At 29.9% G+C, this 20,672-nt stretch overlaps 1 protein-coding gene across 12 annotated transcripts in view; it reads left to right on the top strand.

Moving 5' to 3' along the window:
* Positions 1 to 2,759: 2,759 nt before the first annotated feature.
* Positions 2,760 to 20,672, top strand: part of LOC145934856 (metabotropic glutamate receptor 8) — a 117,469-nt gene continuing 99,556 nt past the window's right edge. For 4 of the 12 annotated variants that reach the window (XM_083035741.1, XM_083035705.1, XM_083035687.1 and 1 more), the window contains exon 1: positions 6,089 to 6,377. The gene's annotated coding sequence lies outside the window, so the exon portion shown is untranslated. Of the gene's footprint in view, positions 2,825 to 3,042; positions 3,107 to 6,088; positions 6,378 to 7,878; positions 8,017 to 14,025; positions 14,826 to 14,939; positions 15,123 to 20,672 lie in introns of those variants that run through there. The other 8 variants (XM_083035761.1, XM_083035750.1, XM_083035714.1 and 5 more) reach the window with 7 other exon arrangements.

Here is a 20,672-nt window from a genome sequence, read left to right as displayed (position 1 = left end):
AGTCCGAGCTTGAGATACTACGCAGCCATTTGATTGGTTGAATGGGATCTTAAGTCAACCTCTGACCAGACTTAAAGATGATCTTAAAAATAAGATCGGACTATGAATACCGGCCTATGTTTTAATTTGCGAAATATTCAGTTGGCAAATATATATTTCGAGAATTATAGCTGCAAATTGAATTTGCTCGCTTTCAGATCGGTCACGTGATCACGTGACTCGACGTGGGCCACGTGATCACGTGACGCGACGTGCTAATGCGAGCGCACGCGCAGCTACGTTCACCCTCGTCGAGATAAACATAACCGCGCCGGTCGAAACTATTTGCCGCTCCGCGTTTATCGTTTCTCTACCGTTTTTAAAAGCCGTTGAAAGTGATTTGCATACGCGAACGAGTATATGAGTGGTCACCGAATGGAGCATCGTGTCGTTATTAATTGGCGCCAGTCGACGCGATCGACGCGGTTCTCGATCGAAATCGCGGTGTCGTCTCATTTCCGCATATTATTGCATATATTATTTGCCATGTTTCGCGCCGCGACGTGACGTTGCGGGCAATCAAAACTAACAGTCACTTCGAACGAATAAATATCGGGAGTGTGGTTAAAAAAGTGTTTCGCGATCGTCTCGTGCCGCGAGGTATTTTAATTATATGATCCACGTCATCTCGTCCGATACTGCAATAGTAATTTTCGAATTACCGAAATGGGTAAGGACTGACAAAAATTTCGGAGCACACAGAATATCGCGTGCTCGTCGTGCCATTAATTTTATTACGGACTATTATTATCGCAATTAATTATCAAAAGTATATTTCTTATAATTAGCTTGATAAATACATAGCTCGTAATTAAAGCGTATTAATATCAAATAAAACACGCGATACGGTTATTGTAGCTTTAATCATTCATCAGAAATGAGCGCATTGTTTGATATTTCGTATTGCATTTTCATAATCATAAATTGCATTACGAGTAAATATGCGAATTATCAAATGATAGAACAATTATCGGAATTCAGATTATGACAACAACTCGTAACCTATATAACCTAACCTAACCTAACCTATAACTGCGATTATAATCGCATTTTTTTTCATTTATGTAAAAAAAAAATATATAATCGCATTTTCTTTTATAATCTTCGCATTTTTAAATTATATATATTTTTTCATGTTTTGAATATAGAATCTCATGATATACTTTATGTCGCTTGCCATTTGTGCTGAATAAAGAGAATTCGTGATATAATAATTATTATATTGATAATATTATTTGATTATCATAAAGTCATAAAGTATATATATTCGTCGATACTTCTTATTTTCAACTTTTGTTCGTAACTTTTCAACTTGCGCAATATGATACAGGGTATCGGGGTATGCTAAATGAAGCAAACGTCTCATCGTTAATTAGTATGGTTAATTAGTATGGGATTATTCCCGATCGGCAAACTGAGTTGCTCGATGTTCCGTATTTCTGCACACTTTTCAAAGTGACTCGTGCGTGTGAATAAATATCGAGAGTGTCGTATTAATAAAGTGTCGGAAGATTATTACATCGTATTATTATTCCGGGTGATTGCAATTATTATATACTTATATTTCCTGATTATAATTTCTTAGCAATATCTGTCATCGTGTCTACAATCACAGAATAACACTATTAATAATAATTAATTAATATATTCTTATTTAAGTATATCTTTATATTTATATTTTTAACATTCTTCATTTTATATATTTTCTTATTTATATTTTTGTTATATTTTACATATTATATATTATTTTATATACTAGAACAACATATTATGTTAATATCTGTATAATATCTTATTCTTGATTAATATTTTTTGACAGAAATCAGCTAATATATAACTGTGAAAAATATTATAACATATTATTTAAAACATATTATTATTTTAATTTGTATAACATATTATTTTAAAAATTAATTAACAAATTAACGCTTTAATCAGCTGATTTATGTCAAAAAATATTAATAAAGCGAAAATTTGCTAATTAAATTTTAAAATAATAATAGTTGCTTTCCATTTACATCAAAACTCCGATAAATCTCGCTTCTGTCTTTCTTCAACATCCATGTTAAAGAAAGACAAAAGTGAGATTTATCTGAGCTTTGATGTAAATGGAAAGCACCTAATATGTTATAAAAATTAAAATAGTAATATTTTATTTTATTTGTTACAGGTAGCATTGCTGATAAGCTGCGCGCGAGTTTGACTGCGAGATTCACGAGTGTCGAACGGTTCGAAGCATCGTTATTTCTCATTGCGCAATGTACGCGAAATACGCGTGCGATTCACGCGTCGTGTCGGGAGTGCCGTGTAAAGTGTCGGGCGATCGTAATTATTCGTGTTTTCGCGAGTGTCGTGAGTGCTACCATGGACCAAGAGAGGAGGAGGAGGCCCAGGGAGGCATCGGGCGAGACTGGAGCAAATGTGAGGTAAACAAAATAAATTAACATTTCTTTTAAGAAACATATAATTTATATTATATTTGTTTAAGTATCTCTCTATATATGTATTTTATTTGTTACAGGTAGGATTGCTGATAAGCTGCGCGCGAGTTGACCGCGAGATTTTCGAGTGTCGAACGGACGTTGATTCGTGCGATTACAGTTTTCGCATCGTTTTTTCACATTGCGCAATGTACGCGAAATACGCGTGCGATTCACGTATCGCGTCGGGAGTGCCGTGTAAAGTGTCGGGCGATCGTAATTATTCGTGTTTTCGCGAGTGTCGTGGACCGAGAGAGGAGGAGGAAGCCCGGGGAGGCATCGGACGACAGCGAGGCAACTGTGAGGTATGCAAAATATTTTAAAACATTTTTTTCTAAAAATACATTGAGATATTCGACTGTTTCCAGACTTTCAAAACATTCTGTACACACACATACACCCCCCGCACACACACACCACACACACATACACACTGTATAACTAAGCAAAAATTATATTTTAATCAGGAAAAAATTAACAAAGTTAATTATAATATTAATTTTTTTTTTTTCTTTTTTTTCAGGAAACTGCAAAGTGCAACAAAAGCAGTGAAATGTGCAGCAGTCAACTATATTATACAGCAGTCGGTGAGTCAATGAATTCATTATAAAATTGATTCTTCATATCTATTTGCAATGATATGAAATATTTCATAGAAATGTACTAAATACAACTACTTATAAATTCACGAAAAATTGTAATACATTATTGTTTTAAAATTTGCATTTAAGTTTTAATTCTTTTATTATAATATTTTATTAAAATTATTATCTGTTTTTTATGATATATATCCTATAAAAATATTTCCGCAAAATTATAAAATATGCAAAAAGTAAACTCATTCATTAATTAATCATTAATAATACAAATCGTATATTTTAATTTTTTATTATTATATCAGGAAATGTGCTTTCTTGATATCTATAAACAATCTCATATTATTAATTCACATTTTAAGACTTAGTAGCCTTTTATCAAAAGATCTTTTACAATTATACAAACTTTAATTTGTCCTTCATTGCAAAAACGGAATGTCGAACTTAAAGATTAAGAAAGTAACTTTTGGTAACGAGAACTGGCGTCAGATGCAGTGATAGCAGGGATAAATTCAGATGATAATTGAAATGAATACTTGCCCGCTTACTGTGCGCGAAGTTCGGTGAAGAAAACCGAATTTATTTTGCATTAAGTTCCTGTCCGCGTCGTTCGCACTGGCTGCAGTTTATAATGGACACCCGAAGCGAGTGCAAACTTCGCATTGTAAACGATTTGTCGTTTTACATGTACATGCTGTGTTTGTTAAGTGAAGCACGTGTTTGCATTGTTCGCGATACAATTAAGTCGTTCATGCTTAATCCAGTTTATAAAGCCTCTACTTTTCGTCTCTAAAAATGTGGAATATTAATAAATTCATGAATTAATTTTAAATTCAATATTTTAAAACGACATTCTTATACATTCTTATACGTATAACAATATTTTAACAATATTTTAAAATTTTATAAATTCTTATATATATATTTAAAGAACATATTTAACTTTCAAAGTATATATTTCTCAAAAATATTATTTTATAAGCATTTTATAATAACTAATATATTTTGACGTTAATTTATAAAATCTATTTTAATTCTTTATTAAATTTAATCGCGTTTATATATATTAATATTTTGCTAATGAAGATATTATTTATACGATGTAAATTCGCTAGAGAATATATCGTAATGAGAAAGAGGACGATTTCTTATGCAGTTCATGTACATCTCTTTAAAACTATTAGCGCTGAATTAATCGATCCGTGTTAAATTCTTCGCTGAAACGACTTGTAAAGGTTTTATAGGGATAGCAGGGAGAATTATGGATTACTCGCTAACTCTCTACATTATAGTTTCATTATGCCGAATTGGTACATTACATGAAGGTATTTCAGCTATGCACAGGCTCTAATAAATCAGTATACTGAATTTCATGTCGCGCCAACATTTTCTTGCAAAACCCAATCGTTCTAAACTTAACTGAATTAGCACACAACCCGATTTTATAATTACGGAGAATTAAAATAAACACTAAATACAGCCCGGAAATAAATCTTAGACATAACTAGCTTGATGTTTTTTGCGCATCAATTTTATTCTTGACATAAAATTTATTAACAAAAAATATAAATGCTAAAAATATCTATATTTTTTGTATTATGTAGAATAATTAAATGATAACAAATAGTTATATACAATATTTAACATCGGATTAATTAACTTGCTACATGTGTAATCTGAATGATTTATTTTATATATTCCATCGACTCTTGCAAATGAACAATTTCTCTGATAATTTTCTCATAAGAGTTATGAGTTAAATATATTAACATTTTCGAACACGAAACGTAACAACGATTGGTTGGCAGGAGATGATAAACACACTATATACATACGTTGTCCATACGTTGTTCAGACAAGCGTATGTTATACAGAGTGCATCATAAGCTTTCCGGATTACACTAGTGCGGTTTACGCGAGCTAAATTATATATTCTGATACTGGTCCTTAAATAACTTCATTACTCAGTATATATTACCGTGTTTACATATTTTATGTTCATTAACACTAGCTGCTAAGTTAATTTTTATTATTTTCTTTTTTTTTTTTTTAACGAGAAACTTACTTTAATAAATATGAAAACCTATGGACTATATACCTCGAAAATTATAATATTCACATTTATCAATGTAATCAAATTTTAGAAATATTATTATGTCTGCAATATTTTACAATTGCTCCTTGTTACTAAGATATAGAAAATTTAGTAAAATTAAGTAATGTTCTGTGAATTTTCTCTGAAAAATTGCCAGATGGACAAATATTAATATGAAGAGATTCATATCTTTATGCTAATTATATTTCAAAAAGATAAAAAATTTATTATATCTTGAGATAAATTATTATTTCAAGATTTTTTGAGGTATATATGAGATTTTATCTCATTGTTTCCTTAATTAACGTATTTCTATACACATATATGTATACATTATAATATGACATTATTTCTATAATGTTATAATGTGTATATATATATATATATATATATATATTTTTAAATGTTTTTATTATTTCTTACATTCCTGAGGAGATAAAATTTGGTAAGATTTGTGCTTTTCGAGAAAGACGAAGAAAATTAGCTTACGTTAATAAACCATCAGCGGAACACCCACCACAATTTCCCCCTTTTAGTCTAATTATACTCGAATCCAGGATCGCCTTGATCTAATTGCGTCCTTTTCTATTTTTTGCTACACGTTCGAGCTACATCAATTAAGTTTCGCTTTGTGTACTATTTAATTCAAATATAAATGAACCCAACGACGACGACGACGGCGACGATGATGACGACCGTTCGTTGCTTCCATTTCGGGCGCTGATGAAAAGTCGATCGATTCGCGCGGGGGTGGATCGACGGGAGCCACTCTTTTCGAAACGTGGCCCATCCCTTTCGAACAACCGACAACCCTTCCTTCTCATCTCCATCAACGGCGCTTGCGCCCCGATGCTATAAGAGGCTGAGCGCCTCTCGCGCCGATTTCAGTTTGACCCGCGATACGGGCAACGCGGTCGTCGCGTACGTTGTTACGAATCATCCCTTTCGAGGACGATACTCCCATCATGATGCTTCCCGGTTTCGAGTAGCAAGAGCGAAAGAGAGATAGAGATAGTGATAGAGAGAGGGAGAGGGAGAGAAAGAGAGAGACAAAGAGAGAGCGAACGAGAAAAGCTCCTCTTTTCCTCCCTTTCTTCCTCCCGCCATCGCGATAAGCAGCGTCGTCGTCGACGTCAGCAACGACGTTGCTCCTCCTGGACGACCAGCGTACGTTGATATAAAAAGAGAACGACACAGTAGTTCTGACCATTGTTGCGCGGACGTGGCAGCGGCTCCTCAGGACTGCTCTTTGTGGAACCCTCTCTCCCTCCCCTTCTGCGGTGGTTGTGTCTCTGTGTGCATTATTTAATTCATAGTAAACGCGACTCTCTCTTTTATGGTGGACATTCCTTTTTATGTTGCTAAATAGTACGTCGATGGAGTACAATCACTTTTCGTTGTTTGGATAGCAGATATCAAACTACCTCTCATTCGTGAACTCTAGATGAAGCTATGTTTGGCTGTTGTGTTTTGTGCGCGCTGGATATTTCTTCTTTCATTTCTTTTTATGATAAATGATTCGTTTTTTTGTCGTTGCCCAGGAAAAATGAAGGTTCTTTTTATGTTGTCGTTTGTTGTCGTTGGATGCCGATTTGTTAAAATAATTGTTCAATAGTGGAATGAAGACTTTTCGTTACTGAATGATAGATAAATTACTTCGTTGTTTAGATACTGCTATTAAATTTTATTATATAAAACTTTATTTAATAATTAATTAGCTGAATTTGTTTAATTGTTCAAATAAAAATATCTTACACTCAAGATGTATAAATAAGACAATATATTTTTTTAATATGCTTGATATTTAAATAAAATGCAGTGTGTATATTAATATAGAAATTAATATTGAATTAAATATAGACTGCATTATATTAATCCTAATTTAAACTCAAAGATTACCATTTAAATACGATATATATGGAAGTTTCTCGCATATTAGCTGCGTGCAAGAACAGCAGTCTCCAATGAATTAATCTAATTACTTAAAACACAATTAAGCTCTTATCTTTCCCTAAACTATCTTGAGCTTAATATAAGCTTATATAATTACACGGTAAAAAGATATAATTTTTTTTCACTTTTTGTTGATCGTGTTGCAAGCACTGAGAGATTTGGGGAAGTAGGATATCGGATACTTTCTTTCTCGTTCTCTCTCCAATTTTAGCTGAAAAAATAGAGTGGTGCATTTGGCGTTTGTATCTCGTTTAATGTCGCCGTTGCTCGCTGCGGTGAATGCGAGGGTAGCTTGCTCTTCGTTTTATCGTGATACATACATGCACCAGCAAAGCTTCCGTGATGCTTAACGTATTAACCGCAACGTCGGTCGCGTTGATATCGTTTATGTCCGCTAACTTTTTGGGGGATAAATTCGTGCGGAATGTCCAGATGCAGATTCATTCTTGCAATTTTCCATGTGTCGTATATTTATAGCTTTGAAATAATAAATAACATCCGCGCGAGATAAATTCAGTTGTTTTATCCAAATTTAAATCGTAGTTTCTTTTGTTAAATTCATTTTTAAATTGTCTTTTGTTGAGATTTTTACATAGAAAAGTCTTAATATTTTTATAGTATTTTTATAAATTATATAATAGCAAAAAATTTAACAACTAAAATAAAATATCATGTTTGATTTGGGGGGATTTCTGAGGAAGTTAATGTATTTTAGCCTCAATTAACTTTGCAAATCTGATAACGTCTCAGCAGCAATATCTCCGCTATCGAATGGATATGTTAGCTAAAAAGCGAAAGTGGATCATTCGCAAACGAAGAAGATCTTCGCTTATCGAGAAACCATCGATGTGTGGTAAGATACTGTTGCAGGATATCAATTGCGTGGGAAAGCATCCCGTTGCAAAGATGGCGTTTAATGGCGTTTTGTTTTCTTTTCTACTGAGTTTTATCGATTATATATATATATATAGGAGAAAAAGTAGAATTTTAATCTTCCAAAGATCTATACGCTTTCCAAAAGACTTAAACTAAAAAATTATAATATTAAAAAAAGTTTAATTGAAAATTAACTGAATTTAAATCAAGATGACATACATATTTAATGGAAATAAAATGCTACCAAATTGCTCATATTTATAACGAGGGCTGACTGCGCTGGTTGGTAATTGCTAATTTTAGAATCTTCGTCAGCATGCAATTCAATTTTTCAGCTATTGCATGTGAAGCGCACGAATTCTTTTTTAATGCAACGATTTGTCGTATCGAAATGTACGATGACAGATACCCATTTTATGCCTTTTTTGTCATATTTCGATATTCGAGATTCAATTCAGCGAGAAAATGTCTAAGAAAATTGATAATGACCTGCCTTCGCAATTCGTTTTTACATTAGTAGTGCTGTTGTATCTGTAGAAAAATGTAACAATCGCGATTAAATCGATAACGTTAAGCCCGGCTTTTATCGAGCATATGCATCTATAATTTATGTGCGTCTCACGGAGGCAATTGTAATTGAAATAGTAAGACGTGAAGACTGATATATTAAAGAGAGTTAGTTCACTTTATGCGCGATACGTGAGCTACATAGATCGTCTCAGAAACTGTGCAGAAACTTACAGATTGCTTATGGGAACAGGAATACGCATTTCATTTACATTTGGCATAAATTTAAATATTCAACCCCTTTTAAAAATTATTTATAATACTTAAAAATTAGATATACACATTGAATGTTTCTTCTATAATATATGTATCTGTTGTCAACAAAAAAGCTTCAGAAATTAAACTGTTATTAAAATAAAGCAAAGTTGAAAATTAATTACACTTTATTACTATTTTTATTAATAACAATGAGAAAAACATTTTATGCATTTTATTTTTAAAACTTCAATTGTTAAAATAATTGTTTTAAAAATAATTTTAATTACATTAAATTTTACTTACTGTATTACATATTTGTACTTAAATACGATATGTTGATGATTGGCATTATTAGTAGAATGCTTTCAATGACTTTTTCTGTACGTATAAAGCAACTTACTTTAAGTATGCTAGAATTTATTGCATATGACAAATGCTCATAACTTCGAGTAGGCAACGGTAATATACGACAGGAGAAATATGCCTGAGTAACCATAAATCGCGACGCCCAACCGCACCGAAAATTATTTATGACATTGCCAAACATATGTATACTGTGATAGTTGGCTGGTAATGGTGAGATCTTGTAAAAATATTATGGTAAAATTACACATAAAGGCATGAGAGAAATGCAAATATTTTTGCCTTTATTTTAGTATAATAAATGTTAGACAGAACAAAACCAAATGTATGTGTTTCGTGCATTCTCTCTTTCTCTTTCTATACAAATATTTTGTGTAATATTATATATATATATATATATATATATATATATTAATATATATAAATAATAACATATCTCACTTGTTTAAAAAATTATTTTCTTATATATATACATATATATATATTTAAACTTTTTTATTTTTATATATTTATTTGTGTCTTTATAAAAGCATATTTTTAGCCTGAGAAAATTAAAATATATATAAAATTTACTTTCATGTATAAGAAGGATTTATAAAATTTTTAAATTATTTTTTGTTAATATTAGTATTTTTCGACTTTTGTACGAAAAAATAGAAATAAAGTTTAGAAAATGGAAGTTTAAAAAAAAAAAGTTTTTAAAAATTAATGAGCTAGATGCGATCTTTTTATACCACGAACATTCTATTGGGTAATAAAATAGAATAGTAAAGTGACTTTTCGAAAAAGATGCATCGTTATCGAGGGAAACCTTATGCTTACGAAATGCTGTACGAAATTGGATAGAAGGACTTCAGGGAAACATTTGTCGGTTTTATGAAGATGCATTGGAAGTTGCCAATTTCGTATCACTCCAATAAATTTTTATCAAGCCAATGTTAATCTTGAAACGGCTATCATTTGAAACGTTCGTGGACGAAACAAAATGAGGTCAAAGACCGAGTTAAATCTCCCTTAACCACTTAGCAATCGCTGTGAGAGAACTCGCTTTGCGAGATTCCGCTAGCCTTCCTTTCGGATCAGTGCTCTCATATTGGAGTAGTAAAGTTAGAGGCGAAGAAAATGATGTACTAGATGCATACCCAAGTAGGTTAAAACGAAAATGTATATAAGATTACTTCAAGTATGATACTCTAAAATCTATAGATTTCAAGTACAATTATATAATTTTATAATGTACATTTCAGATAAAATCCAAAATGTATAATATTTAAAAGTACAATTTAATATTGTGCAAAGAGAGATTTTTTAAAAATTATTAATTGTATAAGTTCTAAATGCTAAAATTTTATTTTAGATAGATTTTAGAACCTATAAGTTTCATTTCTAATTCTGATTTCGAAATAAAATTTTTAATAGACTGCATAAGACTCGATAAAATAACTCAAAATTTATTATAAATTGCTACAAAAATAAAAGTTTATAATCATCTAACATTTTAAATATTTTATACATACATGCACATATGTACACACATATATGAATAATATGCAGGTTTTTAAAATCAACTTTTTTTTAACAATAGGGCTTAATCTCTTTATAAAGAGCTGGACTTTAAGTAGGCGTTTGTAGAAAAGTTAAATTGTTTTTTTTTTAATAAAAAGCTTAGGCTTTTTCTAAAAGCTTAAAAGAATTTACAAAACTTTGCAACTTATATACATAATGACATATATGAAGCACACACAAATAATAAAATGTAAATTTAATTTAAGAAAATTTTGAACACGCATTTTTAAACTTCTTTATTATCAATGTACTTGAAGAAATATCCCAAATTTTCTCAGTCTTAGTATCAATTTTTCTATGTCCATCAAATATTGAAATTTAGGCAATTTCTTTTTCGCATTTTATTGCGTTTAAGATAATAGCGATACGTTGAAAATACATGATTGTTCATATTATTTAAATTCGCTTCTGTTGAAAGATGTAAATTTATCTTCAAGATTGGACAAGGAGAGAACAGTGATTCGCATTTATAAATTCGTAGACTGCACACAAGTATGTATGTCATACAGAAACGAGCACGTTCGCAAATTATCTTTCGAAATAACTTACTGGAGAGATAGAGAGGCGCGGAGTTTCTTTCGGTGTCTATTCGCTTCGTACTTTAGTACTACACCATAATGTTACGCGACAGATAATAATATAACGACATGAGATTCATCGCGTGACATCTCCGTGAAATTTATGCGGTCGTCGCGTTCCACTTGCATAACATCTCGACATGCATCTCGTATCTCCAATTTGTTACATCATCGCGTTCTTATCTTCTTTTATATGCATTTGATATTTTATAAAAATCATCATACTATACAAGATAATTTAAAATGTTAAAATTTGATTGTCTTTTTCGCGCATGTAATGGTACATCGCGATTTTTGCATGTGCGCATTATGTATCATCATCAATGCATGTTTTACATGTCTACAGATCGGATTTTGATAGTGGATTATGCAATATAAGCTCTGTGATTATTAAAGCCAGATGAATATTGATTATTAGAGATAATAGTGAAACAATCGTGCGATACAAACAACAATGGAAACATAATGACTAATTATTGCTTGCATTTCAACTCATATAGCATAAATTTAATATCCTTCCCAATATTAATCGCGGCATTTTCATATGAAATATAACGCTAAAATGTGTCGACCTTTTCATATTTCCACAGTTACATCCAAATTTGATAGTTTCTGATAAACTTTCTTGTTTTTGCAACTGCTGTCTCAGTAGTCATCAGCTATTCCATCAGAAAAGCAAGGGAGGAATATTCCACACGTTAATATGCAAATTTGCGAAATGTACAGGAAGTACAAAGGTGATTCAAAATAGAGGAAATTTTTTTTTGTTTACTTCCGGCATAAATTTAAATTTTTTATCGGTGAAAAATCAACTTTCTATCATTTTATCTCGAGGTTGGTGAAAGAATCCAATATGACGTGATAATTTACGCAAATCCACATATTTCATTGCATTTGAAATCACATCTTTCACGTAACACATTTGAGTTTCCTTATGTGCATGTATATATAAAATAGAGACATAGAGCGTATACCTATATTGCATATATCAAGAAAATTTTAAATATTAATTTTTTTAATGTAAGTTAATATTATTTTTTGTCGATTGTGTATGCTATCGCTTTTTCGGACTTATATAGTTGTTATTTTTTCGTCTTTCAAAGCTTACATTGAAAATTTGTTCCTATATAGTTCTGAATTAACTACAGTTCGCAATTTTTATGTAAGCGGGATAGACCACTGTACAAAGTTTTTAAATTAAATTAAAGTTCATTTAAGTCAATCATGAAGTTCACCTGTAATCAGCTATGCAAAGATCTCTCGAGTTTCCAAGCCGAATTTTCAATTTATGATCTCGCGGAAAATTGTTTAAGATCGGAATCGAAGTAATTGAAAATGTATTCATACTAACGAAAATCAAGTTAATCACTTCAGTTAAGTCACAGTTAAGTTTTTCATAGAATAAAGAACTTATTGAGCCATATTGAACTATTTGTTCATCATCAATCATTCTTTTCTGGTTTTCTTTTTTTTTTACATAATTTATAAATCTGATAAATTGTTTGCAAATTTACTTCAAGATTAAAATAAAAATAATTTAAATAATTATTCTCACCGGTAGGACATGCAACAGCAATTGTAGTAGATAATATTGATTTATAAAATACAAATGTATTCACAAATTATACGCACAATTAAATTTTTTATTTTTTGTTTAAATAGTACGAAAGAGTTACGTGAATTCTGTAGGAAGAGTTTTTTAGATATAAACTTTTATGAAAATAATAAGTAACAATTTTCATTCTTATATAAATAATACCGATAATTATGGCGTTTTACACGAAGTTGAAATATTTTTTACGTATAATATGAAAATATTAATTATAAAAATTATATTAACAATATTTTATTACAAATATATATTTTAAGTGTTTCAAAAAAATAGTAAAATTAGAATATTTTTTATATGCATTACATAATAATATTAACTAGATTGAAAAATACAAAGCAATTAATTTCACAAGTATAATAAGAAATAAATTAAATAAATTATAACTTGCTCCACGGTAACTTTGCTGTCGTCTGATATTTCTCCGAGCTTTATCTTTTCTTGTTCATTTTTTACTTCGTGACACTTACATGACACTCACTTATGAAAATATAGTCAATTACAATCGTGCGGACACTAATCAGTAGAATACGATGGCATTTCGCACTACCGACGTTGATTGTACACGACACAAACCTTATTATATCACAATAGAAGAACAACGCGGAAATTACAATCACACAAAGCTACGATCCGGCGCTCGAAAATTGCACGACTAAAATGTGTTACTCGCCTACATTACAACTATTGTTAACAAATATAATAATATACATTTTCGTTTTAAGCGCGACTATCTTGTATTATAACATAAATGTGAGTAAATATACGAGTTAAAATTAAAGTTCTGCAGAATGTAATATCCGAAAAGTTAGTTTACTGACCATTTGCACGATATATTTCAATCAAATATATAAACTTTCAAATATAAAACAGCAAATACAAATCCCGCGAAATATACTTAATACTATTAAACGTCACACTTTTTTCATTACTCGAATCATTCAATTTGAAGCTTTGTATATTACTTTGCATTTTCAATCCGAAAATGACGAATATATACTTAAACAGCAAAAAAATTCTATGCAAGATATATTTGAGTCTAAACATCTTTACAGGTGTAATATTATTGTTCGTAAATATTGCAATAGAATACTTCATAATTTCTATTTCTTATCGTTTTGATTTTTACTTTAAATGAATATATTGTGCGAAATAAATAATAACAATAATAATATTTCTCCGCGATATATTCTTACGTATTGTGAAAATTAATTAATCGCGGAAGTTGGTAGCAGCTGATTATAATGATTATTGGGAACGATCGTGTTTGACGTCTCCCAGTATTTCTCGCGTCACTTTCGAGAGGCTAATGCGATGACAGATAAAGCGAAATTCGCTTCCCCTTCCCGTTCTAGTCTCACTACGCGGATTATAGCAAGACAACCGTATAAATCAAACAAATGAAATAAAATTCGAATTTGTCAGCATATAAAATCCTGTTTATATCACGCCTTGTTATCATTCATGCAGTGACAGAGAGATAGTGGTGTAAATTACTCAATGTATTATATAACAATAATACAGTCATAAGTATTACATGTTTAACGCGATTATTTTCTATGACTGTTACGATTATACTATTATACGACTATTAATTAATTAATAGTCGTATTTAACAGATATTTAATATTTATCGCAGTTAAAAGTAAAAAATCAGTGTTTATACTTTGTTAAGATTGATGACTCTCTTGTTAAGACGCGTATTTTACATAATTTATTCAATCGAGATCGTGCGAACAATCAATAAGGACGATATATTTTTGGATATAGCATTCTGCGAATATTTATCTTTAACTTGTATACTTATTTTCACATTTACATTTTACAAGATAATAGTTGTTCTAAAACATGAGAACGTATGCTATTTGTTAACAACAGAGAGCAACAACAGATAGCATTATCACGGTGAGTGGTATATAAATTTGGTAATTTTTGAGCGTGAAACGGATTTTAGTTTAGTATAGATATAATTTTCGTGTTTTTTATTCTTTCCTTATATCATTCACGGCTAATGTTAAGAATATTTGGCAAATTATTACGCAGTTACTTATTCTAATAAAATTAGTGCGCGTGTGATTGTAATTAACTATATTTTCGCGAGTGACTACTATCAGTGTTATGAAGCGGTAACAAAAAACTTATTGTTAAACTTAAATTTGGCAAAAGACTTGTAGCGTTAAGCAACGGCGCTGCAAATGTAAGGTGAGTAATTTAGAATTTAGAACTTATCTAATTTATATATATATATATATATATATATATATATATATATTATAATTTTTTATTTCTGTGAAATTAATTGCTCGTTTATCTTCGCGATAGTAATGCATTTGAAATTATGTAACATATAGATATAATATATCTTTATATATGATTTTAATGTAAATATTTTATTAATATATATATATAATCTATATAATATTATATATATATATATATATAATATTTAAAATATCTATATTAATAAAATATTTATATTAAGTAATATTGATATCTTCATATTTATATTGCACAATCGTATTTATATAAACATATATAATTATATTTTATTATATAAACTATAAATAAATATAATAAATAGAATAAATGAATATTTCTAAATAATACAATATTTTAATATTCTTCTTAAGATTTATAATTATTTAGATTATATATATATGAGAAAAAACACTTTTTCACAACGAGAGATTTAAATTTAAATTTTTTAAAATTTTATTTATTCATTTTCAGAAAAATTTATTAAAGAATTTAAATAATTTTAGGTTTGTTTATAAATTAGATATTTTAAGATAGGAAACATAAATCTTATTACATCCGACGCTAATTAAAAATAATAGTATTATTAATATCCGCTTGAACATATCACCAATATTCGTATAATAACGTGCCAATCTTCCGCGCACTATGTTATCTCGCGCTTGTTGGGAATCCATTAGTTTCATAATCCTTCTGCCTGATGCAAATATATATTGCAAATGCAAATATAAAACGCAGCTGACGCCTCGCTCTGAACGAGAATCGCATTGAAATACTCGAACAAATGCATCGTGCTACTGGACATGATCGCGAAAAATTGCTAATCCGTACGGTAGACGATAATTGCTTGTCAACTTTAATTAATATTAAGTTGTGCTGCAATATTATTGAGATTTATGCATAATTATATATATATATATATATATAATTGTAATAATTAAAAATAAGATTGCGAGGTAATAAACATAATAAAGAGATGATGCCATGATTAAGTTTTATCGACAACAAAATATTCAATATTAACAAAATAAAACTCTACGACTGTAAAAATTAACCGATAGGAATTGTGAAGAAGAGATAGGATTTATTATTTATACATACATATAAACAGTTTATTTACATGCATTTCTTAATATTGTATATAAAATTAAATTAATATTTTTAAAATATAATAAATAAGCCTCTAAAAAAGTAATTTATATATGTACGCACTGGTGTTGGATCGATTAAGCAAGGAGAAATGTCTTTTGACGGCAACTCTCCAATTATTCGCGGATTAAACATCACGGATATAGTCTCGACGCGGACGTTGCAGTGCGCGGTTGCACCGCATCTCCGCAAGCAGGCCGCATATACTGTGCGTATACGGGACACATAACTCGCAGTTGCACGTCCGGCCAAAATGGAGCTACGGGTATATCGATTATGGCATATCGTCTCAGGTTTCCGGGAGCCGCTGAGCCAGCTTGAAGGCAATGCATATCAAAGTGGTCGCATTTCGACAAAAGCTCTTAATCCTTCAACACGCTCCTTACGACTCTATTGAATATTGATATCAACGTTCCCCAAAATATGAAACTGCTTATTACATAGAAAGATATGAAAATAATAAGCTTTGGAAAATGAAAATTTTTAAAACAATACGAAAGAGAGAGAGAGAGAGAGAGAAAGAAATTTGACATTGTGAATCGAAAATTGAAGAAAATATACTTTGCACCTAAATTTTATTCTTATATTTTATTATTAAATAAGACATAATAAAATTTTATTAATTAGTTTTTAGCATATAATTATATAATTTTATAAGTAAATATTAAAATAAGAGAAAAAAATATATAAATTATATTATAAATCAAAAAAGCTTATCTCACACACACACATACATATACATTTATCAGAACAAATTGAAAATAATTCTTCTCGTTTTTAGTATAATAATTCTAGTAAATTTTATATTGTATTCAATATATTAATCAATTTCTCATTTATTGTGTGATCGCATTGCGAAACATCGAAGTGTTAATCATATTCATCCCGTTCATCATATTCAGTATATCACGCGTTGCGCTTTAAATTAAAACCTCATATAAACTTAACGTTTATGTTTTTAAATATATATTTATATAGATAATTTCTTCTTGCTAAGAAGAAAATTAGGAAACAAATTGTATAATCTTAAGACAGAGAAACAATCTTTTATCTGAATATAATGTTCACGCGTAGCGCAATCGCAGATAATTAAAGACAGAGTGATTCCGAGCCATATTAACTATTAATATTTTTTGCATCAGAAATTCTGACCGACACAGTAATCCTCCCGCGATTTGTATCATTTATAATATTCATTAATTTCCGATTTGCTTTGCATTCAATGATCCAATGACGGTTCGATTTAACTCGCGGCCGAATTTATTCTCGGACTACGTTTCTCTGCTGATCATTCCCTTTTATCGTGAGCGCTCAGATTTCGTTCATAGAGTGACGAAAAGGGAACAAAGGATCAGCTTATCTCAAATGGAATCAATAGTTCTCGTATGATGTATATTTGTCATGCTAAAAATTTTGCAGAAAATAACGATCAAATAATTAATCAAATTTATATTATACATATATTACAATATATGGAAACTTAAAAATTGCTTAGTCATAAATGTTATATAATAAAGTATTAAAATTGAAATTATGTGTGTGTGTGTGTGTAAATTTATCATACACCATATACACAGACATATACATAAAAGCGTGTAATCGTTAGCTTTATGCAAATCTATATTATTCAAAAATAACGTACAAAAAATAAAGTTATATAAAATATTATTTTTCATGTTTCGTAATAGATTCTCTTTTTTTAATATGTAAAGTACGCGTGAAAAGAATTAAATTTCTTGCATCATTTTACTCAAAAATTTTATTTACGTTTTTTTTTATTACATATGAATTTATTATGAAACATATACCTGCGAACACATATCGCTCTTATATTTTTTGTAGAGTGAGATAAATTCTCTTGATAAATAATTTATGAGCTCTGTTTTATGTAAAGATAGAATCAAATGTTATATAAAACTAGTTAAAATGAGTATATTGTATAAACTTGTACTCGTATTATAGTTAAATTTATTAGGTTTTGAAAGTTAACTTACGCCACACTTTAAGATAAACGGCTTATATGATGACACGGAAGAAGACTAATGTGAGCGGAAGGGGATTTTCGCCACTTGATCTATAAATAAATCCTTCGCCACTTTTCATATTCCGTGAAAGGTGCTTTTGGGTGATACCGACGGTTTATCTGAGGGAAAATCGTGGTTCGTATATTATTCGCGATTCTCTTCACTTGACTCGGACTCGGACGTCCATTCTTATTTTAATGTTATCTTTTGTCTATCTTATAACTCTGACATAATCCTCTATAATATGAGGTTCTAAATCTGGTTACATATTTTGTAATGTCCTCATTTATCAGTGAATGGTTGACGTCATATTTTTTAATAATATTGAATGATCAATATTTCTCTAAAAAAAAAAAAAAAATAGTGGCGATTAATCTCTGAAAATTAGATAAAAATATTAAATAATATTTTTTTAATGCGTTTTATAATTCTCAACACTTTATTGCAATTTACTTATTAGATATGATATGTAGCTGCTCTAAATTAATTTTCAGAATATTATAAAAATTTAGAGTGTATTAATGACATATACTTATACATTACACACTGTGATTATTTTGATTTTTTAGTATATTCTTTACAAAGTTTTATCTATTATTATAAGAAATTGTATAGGAATTAAATGATGATTTAAAATAATTAATTAACAATCATATATCTGATACCATATTGTTAAATAACATCAGTTAATTTTTTACTTAATTACAGAATTACTTGATTTAAACTTCACATTTACTAAATATCATCTTTTAAATCGAACACATAAATTAATCGCGATTTGAAAAATGCTCTCATTCGATTTTAATGGACAATGACGTACCACTTTATACGATTAGCCGAAGTTTAATATCGCTAATATTAAACTCTGTCGCATTGATTGTAAACTACGAAAATTGTAAACTACGAGGGTTGTCGCAGGAAATTGAAAGCCGCCGATCAGCGTTCATCTGAAACACGAACGTGAATTCTGTTCCGTTTCGCGTCGATCAATCATACGGCGTTCGCATAGTTCGCAATCCGCGGTAGCAGCTCTACGCGTTTTCGCTTCAATTGCCAGAACGGACAATTTCTGCTACGTACAATTTAACATCAAGAAACTTTCTTGTCTCTTTTTTGAATTCTGCATATTCACGCGCACGCGCATCAAATCTTTAAATCCCTCTACAGAAATGTGTCTCTTTCCCCTCGTTTATCCCAACCAACTTTCGTGCAATTTCGGCCAAATCTTCAAAACGCACGAGTGACTCAGGTCGTGAATATCGACGAGTATTTCGGTACGCAGTCGGAATGCAAATCTCGAGGATGCGACAAGCGTTTCGTCGCATATAAATCTTCGATTTTCTTCTCTGTTTTTTTTTCCGAAAATTTTGCAGTAAGAAACTTGACTGTTTACATTTCGAGATGCTCTAGAGAGTATATTCTAGAATTTATTTATTTAAACTCATTAGCCATTGTTACTTAGTAGTAACCTATTTTCCTGTTCTATTTGCAGGAGAGTGTTTAGACTCGAGACGTGATCGAAATGAAACTATGTCTCAACATTATCACTATACGTAAGAGAAAAGAAAATTCAAAGAACGAATTTTGATGAATTAAAGACAATACAATACTATTTATTATTTAACAATTTAATTTTAATTGCACGGTCTATAATAATAAAAGGAAGCTAATTTTAATTGTTGACTGCATGTATATCTACTATATATCATTATGTGAAAAATTTGTTTTTATAATAATCTTTTGATATCTTTATAAATTTATTACTAAAAATTTCTGAGAGTTTATATAGAAATAGAATTTTTTCCCTCTATTAATAAATCTATATTAATAAATATCGAAGATAACAAAAAATGTTTCTTTCGCTAACAATTGAACATTTATTAATTTAAAATTAAAATTAAAATTAAATTAAACTTATCGATACAAAATTTTGATAAAAACCGAAATTCCGTATTTAATGTAAGTATATTGAAAAAATAAAGAAAGAATTTGACAGCATAAAGCCTCGTCTGGCCTAAAATAATTATCGCGATTATTTTTATAAAATACATATTGGAAATCGTTCAGCTTATTTTAAGATAAATTGAAGAGATTATCGCGGCTGTGCAATGCATGTTGACTGAAAAACTACATAAAATGTAAAATATTAGATAAATATTTCGTTCGTAAAATTTAAAAATCAAATATTAAACCGGCATTCCATATATGATTAATAGATATTTCTTTTATACCGTGAATCGCACAATGCGAAGAAGTGATGCGCGGATCCTTCGCGTTCGATGACCGCGTATTCATTCGGTCGCGAAAGTAATTCGCTTGGAAA

Source organism: Prenolepis imparis, unplaced genomic scaffold (genome assembly GCF_030444845.1).
Source record: "Prenolepis imparis isolate NDT839.2.m4 unplaced genomic scaffold, iyPreImpa1.0 SCAF_1, whole genome shotgun sequence".
Taxonomy (NCBI): Eukaryota; Metazoa; Arthropoda; class Insecta; order Hymenoptera; family Formicidae; genus Prenolepis; species Prenolepis imparis.
This window is presented reverse-complemented; position numbering and strand designations above follow the sequence as displayed.